Source organism: Acinonyx jubatus, chromosome A1 (genome assembly GCF_027475565.1).
Source record: "Acinonyx jubatus isolate Ajub_Pintada_27869175 chromosome A1, VMU_Ajub_asm_v1.0, whole genome shotgun sequence".
In the NCBI taxonomy this organism is placed as follows: domain Eukaryota; kingdom Metazoa; phylum Chordata; class Mammalia; order Carnivora; family Felidae; genus Acinonyx; species Acinonyx jubatus.
In genome coordinates, this window is record NC_069380.1 from 21292128 (window position 1) to 21304391 (window position 12264).

Below are 12264 nucleotides of genomic sequence, written 5' to 3' on the forward strand. Positions count from 1 at the left end.
GGGGAAAGGATAATTTTCCCCTCCTATTTTATCAGTATTTTTGGAGTCAATACCAATAAAAGCCAATTCAGTAACAAGGCATACTTTTAATAAGGCTCAGTTAGCAAGTATTTTAAAGAGCAAAGAATTTTCACATCAGCTTCCACAAATGCATCTGATGTCATGCTTTTGAGCTGGAAAAAGTGCTTGGGGAATTACACACGGTATGTATAAACCTGAACATGCTGTACTCACAAGGAAAAATATGTGTTTTATCTAAGCATAGTAAATACTTCAGAGTTTAGTTTCCCCAGTAGGAATGTCTCATGTAAACAGTAGCAGTGACTATCCCTATAGCAAAACTTCTAAGCATGAAAATAAGCCAAATTTTTCTAAACATTTGCTCGGTAATATCTTTTGCCCTTTTATTTACAGGGTAGAAAAGGGAAGAAATATGAAAAACATACTACCTTATCTTTGCTCATATCCTTTTCCTTACAATGAAAACAAAATGTACTGTGCACTAAAATTCAAGGCGAATGCCATATCACTAAAGGTATCAAGTTTTGCAAATTCACACCATGACAACTCAGTGCTCCTTGTTTGGCAAACCACTCTCTGAGTTTGGGTACCTCCGAAGCCTCCCAGATCCCTGTGTCACCACTGTTTCTGAACAATGCACTAGCCAGGGCTTTAAAGGAGAATTTGAAGCTCCCTCATGTAGTCAAATGAAACAGATTTATGCTCTGTTAACTGTCTTTACTTTTGCCTACAGAATATGGGGTATTTGAGGTACTTAAAATACATTGTTTCTAAAATGGAAATGGAGCTCCATCATTTCCAAACCAGAAGAACAAAGTCAAAACGTTGCATTCTGATCCGTGGGCACTGAAGATTAGATTTTCTTATTCTCTTCCACCAGTATTTTGTTTTTTATCCCTGCTGTAATCCCAAATTAATGCTCATTTTCTCAAGGTGTGGTTTAATGTTTTGGTTACCACTTCCTGCCAAGGCACTTGCTATCTCTACATGTTTAAGAGAGTCTCAGCAACTCATATTCTTCTGTTTTATAGGAACTAATTGTTTTTCTCTTTCTTTTTCCTATCTACTGAACTGATTCCACTTAACTCAGTGACATTTCAGTCTCTGGATTCCTCTACCTTAATCAGTTGAGCTTTCTAACTGAATTGGCACACTAAATCGTGACCTGTATGTTTGATCTAGATTGGTAAAAACACAGCACTGATCAAAGAAGTAGCTTGGACAAAATGGTCCTAACTCCAGACCCTTGTGAAAATCTAACTAAGCTATTAGAATAAGCTAAGTGAGATTCATAGAATCATGAACCAATCTGAACAAGCCCAACGATTTGGAGGATTGAGTAGCCTCAGGTACACAGCAATGAATTAGGATAAATCATAATCCTGTTTATGATATACTTTCCTTAATGGTCCTGGAGTAGCCTCTTCATTAGATATGATCATATTAATAGAGATATAAATGTAGATGTGTATATAGAAAAGCACCCATTAATTCACCATGTAAAGGAAAAATTGAGATCTTAAAAATAACCTAAATCTACGGGGCACCTGGGTGGCTCAGTTGGTTGAGTGTCCAATTCTTGATTTTAGCTCAGGTCATGATCTCACAGCTTGTGAGATTGAGCCCCAAGTTGACCTCTGTGCTGACAGCACAGAGCCTGCTTGGGATTCTCTCTCTCCTTCTCTGTCTCTCAGCTCCTCCTACATTTGTGCATACTCTCTCTCTCTCTCAAAATAAATAAAAAAATTTTTTAAAAAGGTTCTCTCTCTCTCTCTCTCTCTCTCTCTCTCTCAGGGCACCTGAGTGGCTCAGTCAGTTAAGTGTCTGACTCTTGATTTCAGCTCAGGTCTTGATCTCACGGTTTGTGAGATCGAGCCCTGCTTGGGATTCTCTCTCTCCCTCTCTCTCTGCCCCTCCCCCACCTGCACACCCATGCTTGCGCCTTCTCTCTCAAAATAAATAAATAAAAAATATTCTCTCCATCTGCCCCTCTCCCCCATTCACTTTCTCTCTCTAACACACACACACACACACACACACACACACACACACACACCCCTCTTACAAATTAAAAAAAAATTCTCTAGGTAAATCTTTTTAAAAAATTTTTTTAACATTTATTTATTATTGAGAGACAGAGAGACACAGAGTGTGAGCAGGGAAGGGGTGGGGGTGGGGGTGGGGGGTGCGGGACGCAGAATCTGAAGTAGGCTCCAGGCCCTGAGCTGTCAGCACAGAGTCCGATGCAGGGCTCGAACTCACAAACTGTGAGATCATGACCTGAGCCGAAGTCCAACGCTTAACCGACTGAGCCACCAAGGTGTCCCTCTAGGTAAATCTAATGTACACCCAAGTATAAGAATCCTGCTATATAGGCAAATACCAGCCTTAGAATCAGCAGTTGTGGGTTAAATCCCATTATGGTTGAACGGAGTCCTCCTAATTCTTATGTTGAAGTGTTAACCCCTAGCGTCTCAGAAAGTGACTTACTTGGAGATAGAATCTTTACAAAAGTAATCAAGTTAAAACAAGAGTCGCTTAGGATCCTAATCGGTATGACTAGTGTCCTTCTAAAAAGGGGACATTTGGAGCAGATACGCATACAGACTGAATACCACACAAACACGAGACATCTACAGTCCAAAGAGAAAGGTCTGAAGAAGGTCCTGACCTGAGGAGGTGACCAACACCTTGTTTCAGACTTCTAGCCTCCAGAACTATGAGTCAATACATTTCTATTGTGGTTTTGGTAGTTTGCTGCTGCAGCCCTAGCACACTAAACGAATCCCGCGGTAGCCACGTTTCCACCATGGGTACATACTTTCTTTTAGAGTGCTTCAGTTACCATATCAGAAAAACAAACCCTCCCTCAAAGGGTTACTGAATTTAAATGGGATAAAGTAAGTGAAACCACCCAGCACAGACTGAAACCTCGTGAGTGCTCAGTAGATGGTAGTTGAAACTGAGTCTTTCCCATTCGAATAAAGAAGCTTTTTCAGCTTAGCCAACTGTGGTCAGTTCGGCGGCCTGGAGATGCAAGCTAGGACCGACAGGATCCCCTCTAGGCCTCCAGAAAACGAAATCAACAGCTGTGCTCTCGTTCATTAGCTCCTTTCCACCTTGTGCATTGGCCTAGGGCCCCCCAAAGCTTTTTAATCAATCCTACCTTGGACGCAACCCTTGTTCGGGAGGCCGGCCTCTAGGGGGCGCGCTGTCTCCGGAACGCGCGCCTGGACCTCGCCGGCAGAGGCACCGCAGAGAGCCGTTTGGAAGCCGAGTGGAGGGCTCGTCTCCTGCGGCCTCTCCTCCCTGTGGCCACTTCCTGCAGCAGCGCGGGGAGAGGGAAGATCCACGCTGTGAGCGCTTGGCTGAGCGCGCCCTGACACCCAGTGTCCTACATCACTTACTCTGGACAATCCTGTCCTTAATCACAAATGAGTAAACTTAGGCTCAGGGAGGTTAAGTAACTAGTGTCACAAAGCTAGGGGGATAGAACCCAGGTCGGCCTACTTCCAAAAGCAGCAAAACACCTTTGTGACCAGTCCCCCACAGGAGGGACTAGTGACCCGCAGACCTAGTCAGGGGCCCAGCAGAAGACCCCAGGGGCAAGAAAGCCAACAGAGCCTTTATTAAGATTTTCCTTCCCCCGCCCCCCCCCCCCCCCCCGAACCTGCTGCTGCTACCTCAGCCTTAGATGTCCCTACCACTCTTGTCATCCACTGGTGACTTTTTACTGCTTGATGTATTCTGAAAGGGAAGGCACTTTCTTTTCTCCCCTTGTCTCTCTCTCGGGATGGTGGATTTCACAGCCGCTCCAAAGGAGTATTTAGGACAGTATAGGAGCAAGTGTTTTAATTGTTTACTATCTCTTCATTGAGGGAGTCAGACACATTATAAAAACAACAGTGGTAACTATAACTACATGTAATTAACTGACTGCTGATGTCTACACTGGGAGGCAAAAGCAGAGTTTTTCCACCAAGAGACAGTCTTCTGTGCCAGAAACACTAACAAATGTTAATTTGACATTTTATGTCCTAGAATTTGTACTCTGAGGCTGTCCAGGTAATATTCTCCAACTCCTTCCTGCAGTCATCCATACATTCACATACCCATCCACCCATCCACCCACCCATCCACTCATCCATCCATCCATCCACCCACCCACTCACCCACTCATCCATCCATCCATCCATCCATCCATCCATCCATCCATCCATGCTGCCAACAGTTCAGAGTCCACAATGCAAAGCTGTGGACAGGTGTACCTGGCCAGGGCTCTGCCCACAGGACATTTGTCATTGATTCATAGGAAAAATGGCACCAAAAGCATATTGAGAAAACTCTCTCCAGTGAAGGCCATGCTCATCCAAAAGATGCTACTTCTTTCTGGAGTTTTTGTTGGTTTTATGGCAATTCTTTTTAAGAGGATTAGAGTGATTAGAGAACCAGCGAGGAGCCTGGGATTCATGTCCTTTCTGTTTCGCTAACCAATGCTGAGCCCGTGGACAAGGCCACTGGCTTATGTGTTTGTAAAATAAGGAACATGGGCTCCTTTTCTAGCTCTGCCGGTCTCTCGTGTCATAAGCTGATGTCATCAACTGCAGCAGCCTTGCAAATCCTCTAATATCTCGCCTGCCCACACCAAAGTTTACCAGCCATAATGCTGTCCTTGTGCAAGATGAACTGTATTGAGGCCCCTGGAAGGGAGACTTCAGGGCTAAGACGGCCTCCCTGCCCCCACACCTTGCACATTTGTTCTCTGGGTTAGTAGACACAGGGAGGCCGTCTGTCTCTGAAACCCTCCCTGGGCCCTTTGCTCTTCTAAAATCTTTGTTCAAACATCTCATCACAAATATCTCAGTAAATATTATTGGGTGTCATGGAGAGTGAAGACACTTGGGAAAGAAAGTCATAATAGAAGAGCAGAAAGTCAGGGCACCTGGGTGGCAGTTAAGCATAGGACTCTGGATTTCAGCTCAGGTCATGATCTTACAGTTCATAAGATCACGCCCCACGTCAGGGTCTGTGCTGACAATGTAGAGCCTGCTTGGGATTCTCTCTCTCCTTCTCTGTCTGCTCCTCCCCACTTCTCACTTCCTCTCTCTCTCAAAATAAATAAACATTAAAAAAAGAAGAGCAGAAAGTCTACAGAGCAATTCCTATGCCTTGGGTCAAGCTGATGGAATCCAACCTACAGGTCTTGGCACCCTTTCCTTCTCCCCATTTCTGGCTGAGCACCCGTCCCTAGCCATCATGTCCAGTGTCCTCACCCTGCCCATCAAAGCTGCGAGCAGGAGAGTACAGTGGTCAGAGGGAGGCAGGACAAGAAGCAAAGGGCTGGCTCTAACCGTCACTGGTCCCCAAGCCCAGTGTCCTTGTCTGCCCAATGAGGATAGTAATATCCAGTGCACAGGATTCCTACTGGGCACATGAAATGATGGGTGTGAGACACGGGCACGTGACATGTGCTGAATATGTTTTGTAAAGAGAGTTACCTTTCCTGGGCATCTATCCTACCTCCAAATACCATCATATGGGGTTGTTAGAATTTAACATATATACTGGGGGGAGGGTAGCACTGGTCTAAAACCCTTCCTGGCTTCCCTTTGCACTGAGGAGAGGGACTGTGCCTGTCTCGTATTCCCAGCATCTGGCAGAGTCTGGCACAAAGCTCCTTCGAAGTTCATGTCATCAGACTAAAAACCTGCTCTTATCTTCCAGCTTCTTTATTGCTCCTTGTTCCTTAATGCCTTGAGTATCGAACTCACTATCTTCGTTTTCACCAACCACTTCTGTCACTATTTGGGGGGAATGATCCATCTTACACTTTGGGCTCTCGGTTTCTTGACCTCCACACCTCAAATGGTCTTCAGTTTTCCACTATGGAGGTCAGATGCTTGACCTTGTCATCCCCTCTAAACCTCTATTTCTAGCCCCTCACTTCCTGACCTCCTCCTCTCTATTTAGCTGATTGCTTCTTAAATTTTAAATTAAAAAATTTTTTTAATATTTCTTTATTGTTGAGAGAGAAAGAGAGACAGAGAGATAGACTGTAAGCAGGGGAGGGCCAGAGAGCAGGAGACATAGAATCCGAAGCAGGCTCCAGGCTCTGAACTGTCAGCACAGAGCCCGATGTGGGGCTCGAACCCATGAACCATGAGATCAGGACCTGAGCCAAAGACAGACGCTTGACCAACTAAGCCACTCAGGTGCCCCTAGCTGATTGCTTCTAATGCTCCCCTCCCAGTGATTCTTTGACCTCATTCAGGCCCGTGATTCCTTGGCCCTATCATTTTTTTCATCATCTGATCATATCTGTTTTTCACTTCCTCCTTAGCCCAGACTGCATTAAGTGGTACGTCATTAAAAAAATGCTTCCTCATGGAGTGCCTGGATGCCTCAGTTGATCAAGCCTCTGACTCATAGCTTCAGCTCAGGTCATGATCTCAGGACTTGTGGGTTCAAACCCTGCATCGGGCTCTGCGCTGACAGCATGGAGCCTGCTTGGGATTCTCTGTCTCCCTCTCTTTCTGCCTCTCCCCTGCTCACCCTCTCTCTCTGTCTCAAAAATAAATAAACAAAAAATTTGTTTCCTCATAAATTGCTTCCTCATAAATACCACTAGCTCGTCGGCTCTGTCTTCATTCTTGATGAAACCCAAATATCGCCTTATTCCATCCCTGTACCCGAGTGGTGAGAGAAGAATACCAGCTGCAGTGACTGTCCTCACTTCAATGGATGGCTACAGACCTCAAAAGACCCTACACACTGCCCACAAATCTTCCATATATCCTACATCCCTTTGTACTTAAAAGGTGGTCCTAGACCAACAGTGCAGGCCTCACCAGGGAGTTTGTCACAAATGCAGCAGTTCAGGGGCACCTGAGTGGCTCAGTCGGTCAAATGTCTGACTTCAGCTCAGGTCACGATCTCACGGTTCATGGGTTCGAGCCCCGCGTCAGGCTCTGTGCTGACAGCTCGGAGCCTGGAGCCTGCTTCGGATTCCGTGTCTCCCTCTCTCTCTGCCCCTCCCCTGCTCGCGCTCTGTCTCTCTCTGGCTCTCAAAAATAAACCAAAATGTTAAAAAACAAATGCAGCAGCTCAGACCCCACTCAGACTTACTGAATCAGGATCTGCGTCTTAACGAAGTCACTGGGTGATTCATTTCCGCATTAAAGGTTTTGAAGTGTTGTCCTAAGTGGCTTGCTTTCTGGATTGCCAGAAACTCCCTCGTCATCTTCACGTCTTCAACCTGCTTCCATCTGTGTCGCATCCTGTCTTCCCTCCTGTTAGGATGGGAGAAGGGTCCAGTCTGTCGGAGGCAGATGCCTTTCTTTAGCCTCTGGATTTCATCCCTCTCTCTCCTGCATCCCTGAATCATGAACTGTTCCTTGGCTACAGGACATATCCTAATCCTAGTCCCCGTGTGGAAAGTCTCTCCCCTGATCCCACATCCTGCGCAGACTGCCCACTTCTTGGCTTCCCTGCAAACTCCTGGGCCCCCTTTCCTCTGATACGCTCATGGCTCACTCTGTCTCTTCATTTAGGTCTTTGCTCAGATGCTGCTTCAGGAGAGAGGCCCTCTCTGACCACCCTTTGTAGAATAACACACACTTTATCTTTAATTATCTTTATGACACCTTCCACCATCTGGTGTGTCTATTTCCTTGGTGTCTGTCTCCCCACACTGGAACGTCAGCTCCAGGGAACAGGGTCTTTTCCTATTTTGTCTACGGCCGAGTCCCCAGGGCCTGACAGTGGCTCCTGCTGCCTAGATGAGGAGGGACTGGTGTGGAATGCCACATGCTAGGGAGAGACAGGAGGCTACGAAGGAGGCGCTCAGAAGGGCAAGACCTCAGAGACCTCTACGTTCTACAAGAGGCGATGGCTCAAATAACACTCTCTTTTTCCGTCTTCATTGCTTTCTTAGAGTTCAGGTGTTGCAAGGATACCGAAATACTCTGGTTCTCTCAAGTAAGAAGGAGGAAGATGGTTCCCATAAGAGCAAGCAGAATCTCGATGAATCGCCTGGGGGAGGCTCAGAGGGACCTCAGAGACTTTGGAATGTCACCTGATGGCCTCCGGGGTTCTCCCCGGGCATATTCCTGGCCTGGTGTGGGGCCTGCTACACCGAATAAGCCTGACCTGCGTGTAACTAACAGGATTGCAGAAACAATGGTGCGTGGTTTCCGAAGCTAGGTCATAAAAGACATAGAAGGGACGCTTCTATGGGAAGCCCCCATAGAAGGGAGCTTCTATGTTGCTCCCTTTTGGGCCACTTGCTCGAGGGGAAGCCAACGGCCATCACTGGGGTCCAAGAGGGGAGGCACTGAGGCCTCCCGCCCAGAACCAGCACTGCTTGCCAACCGGAGGGTAAGCCCTCTTCCACGTGGACCCTCCAGCCCTCGTCAAGCCTCTCTCTTCTCTGCTGTGCCTTTCTCTGGTCCCTTGCTTTCTGTGGCCAAATGCTCTGCTGTCTGTGCCATTCTCCCACTTCTTTCTGCAGATGGCCTTTTCGGCTTACTTTTTAATATGCAAATGGTAAAAACTGGTTGCCAGTTGTTGGTCTCCACAGGAAGCTGGCCAACCTTTTCTATAAAGGGCCACGTAGTAACTACACGAGGCTTTGCAGCTCCTCGCTTTCTGTTGCAACTAGTCAACCCAACTCTGCCTTTGTGGTGCAGGAGCAGCCTTGAGCAACGCCTGAGAGAAGGGGTGGAGCCCTGTTCTAATAAATATTGTATTCACAAAATCCGACAGAGGGCTACATTTGGCCCAAGGGCTGTGGTTTGCCAACCCCTGGTCTCCGAGACCTTACAGCTCCAGAGCCCAACAGCATCTGATGAGCTCAGGCTGAGGCCGGTATCCACTCTTGGCAAATCGGTTTTGTCCGAACAGGCAGCAGGGAGACCACATGGGTTAAGGGGAGAACAGGGGCAGGTTTGACAAGAAAGGAATGTGGCTGGTCAGGAGATAATGCACACCTTTAGCATCACTGCCGTCAATTCGTTAATGTTAATTGACCATCTACTGAGCATTCTGGCAGAATCTGGGAATGCAAGGATGACTGATACATGCTTCCCAATAATAGCTATTGTGTCTCTTACGCTTAAGTGTGCCAGGCTTGCAGCTGAGTATACAAACCATCTCATGTAACCCTCAAAGCAACATTATGAGGAAGCTAAAGTTCAGAGAGGTTAAGGAACTTGTCTAAGGTCACACAGCAACAGAAGGCCAAGCTGCCTGCTCGAAAACCAGGGTTCTTAACCCTTATGACTCCTGCAAGTCAGTGCTGCCTCCTAGGTTCCTGAAGGATTTCTGCCCTCCAAAGAGCCCATCATCTCCTTAGACTTTATTTTTTATGTGTAAACTCTGTTTGTTTGGGCCCTTTTTGGTAAATTGGTTTGGAATCCCTTTTCTAAAAGTCTTTTTGCTGTTGATAAGACTAATTATGTACTCATGACCTCAGTTGTTAATAAAGTGACTCTACAATTAAAAATGACTTTGGAGGGAGCCCTGTTAGCTGGAGAGAGGCTGCACCTGGCCAACTTCCTCATGTTCAGGATTTGTGGGCCACTTATAGACTGGCGGCCGTTGAGGTCTGCAGCTGCTGTGGCTTATCGCAAAGGCACGTGTAGGATCATAGTTGAGGCGCTCAGGGACTCAGCCCTGGTTAGTTTCTCTCCACCTCTAAACTCTCAGAAATGGCAACGTGAGAAACATTTTAATGGTCCATTTGCATTATTATTCAGCAAATTAGAAAGCAAATTGCAGTAATTTCTCAGAAGCCGCTCCTTATTCCTTTAATCATGAAACTTTTAAATTTTTTTTAAGTTAGAAAAAAATTTTTTAAAGGAGCCAGTTAGACACATTAGAATTTAAATCCTGGCAATTACTGTTTCTATTCAAGTTCAAATCCCCATTAATATTTATCAAAACACAACACACACACACACTATCCCCAAACACTACCGTTTTGTATTAACACTATTCTTATTCTATAATTCTGAAATTACAAATTAATAACAAATCATTATATAATACCATTCCTTTTTTTTTTTTTTTTTTTTTTTTAGGTTTGACAATGGAATCGTTCTGTTTCAAAACAGAGTCCTCCTCTTGTAGAGACTGTGGTAGATTAAAACGCCCAGCCACAGGACTTGTGGTTCCTCTTATCAAGGGAAGGGGCCCCCTTCCTACCCCTTTCACCTGGGCAGACCTCGTGATTTGTTTAGGCCAGTAGAATGAAGCAGAAGTGAGGCTGTGTGGGTCCCGAAGCCCGGACAGTGAAGGCTCTCCTAGTTTCTGCTTCCGCCCTCTCCATACGCTGCCAGTGCCACGTAAGAAGCAGAATTAGACTATTGAATGACGAGATATGACACAGAGAGAGAGCCACAGATGACAGCCAGCACCAAGACCGCAGACACGTGAGTGAGACGATCCTAGACCGGCCCACCCCACTCAAGCCACCAGACGCCCGCAGTTGTATGAACCACCACAGGGGAGACCGTCGGCAGAATCACCCAGGTAAGCCCAGCCTCACTGCAGAAGCGTGAGCAGATAAACGGTTTGTTGTTGTAAGCCACTATGTTTTGGGGCGGCTTGCAGGTAGATAACTGGTACAGAGATAGATTCTGGAATATTTATGGATGAAATTACACGTCGTCTTGCGCTTGCTTAAAAATAACCTGAGGGTAGGAAGATGGCGAAGGTGTAGATGAAATACAATCAGCTGCAAGTTAATCGTTGTTGGTGATAGACGGTCCACATGTTGGGGGATTCATTATTCTCTCTCTCTCCCTTCTTACTTTTTAAGTTTTGGGATATGGTTGAAATTTTCCCGAATACAGTTTGGGGAAAAGAGTCAGGATTGTAATATTGCCACTTGGTTTCAAGTGGAAAATTGCCTTTGTAGTATGGTATAACTTAACCTTTAATGTTGAATATTGGAAGGCTTCATGAATGGTCCCCTAAAAAAAATGGAATCAAGACCAAAGGAATCAGGCCAGGGGCACCGGGGTGGCTTATTCAGTTGAGCGTCCCACTCTTGATTTTGGCTCAGGGCATGATCTCACTGTTGTGGCTCCACTCTGAGCATGGACCCTGCATGGGATTCTCTCTCTCCCTCACTCTCTGCCCCTCCCCCGATTGTGCTCTTGGACATTCTCTCTCTCTCTCCTAAAATAAATAACTAAACATTGAAAACAAAAGAAATCAGGCTAAGAGAATATGGTGCAGAGAAAGGGCAAGAGATGTTGAGTATTGGTTCCCAAGCCATCAGAGACTGGATGAATCCTGGGAGACTGAAGGAAAATGTGCTTGAAAGCCAAGATGCAAAATTAAATGCTGGGAAAGAAGTTGAAATCCTTTTCAATCCTCTATGTGTTGAACCCTATGCCAAATACAGGAGATAGAACAAGACAAACAGGGTCCTCCCAACCCAGCTCATCAAACCTTCTTATCTGCCTTTGGACAACTGTAGTCTCCCACCCTTAGAGGTGGGAACCTCGCATGCCTAAAGAGCCTGGTCAGGTCAATACATGAGTGAGATGACCACAAGGTAGGGAAATTGGCAAAGAGGACAGCATGTGTTCTAGTGAGTAAGAGATAGATGAGGATCCAGAGAGGCATCTAGAAAGGTCACTGCGGTAAAAGGAGCTGGTTCTCCCAATAGCGGCTCTTCCCTCACATTACAATTCTCACATTGCAATAGACTTTGTGTCTGGGCACCAGGAAGCCCAAAATAAACACTGCGTTTTCAGCCTCCTTTATTGCTGGGTGTGGCCATGGATTAAGATTTAGGCAGTGGGTTGTAAAAATAATATGTGCAACTTCCAGGTTATGCCCTTAAAGAGAAGAGTCATATCCCCTCCTTCCTTTTCTTCTCCTTTCAACACCCTGCTGAGGCAGAGTGGACCATATAAAGACAGTAGACACGCAGGGAGGTGACAGGGCCACATTATGACTTTGGGGAGCCCTAGATATCTTTGGCTTTATGGGCCCCTTCTTGCATTAAAAAAAGGTATTAAAACGTCTATTTTACAACTACATTAATATAATGGCAAATATAATCCAGGCTGGATTCATTTTTATATATTCATTATTATTATATTTATTTTCTCTGCTTCTTAATGTAATTAAAACATTTTCATGGGTCCTAAAATTATAACAGGCCCTAAGCACTGTGCCTGCTGCCCCTACTGAGTAAGTCAGCCCTGGATGGTGGGACAATGGAAGAGA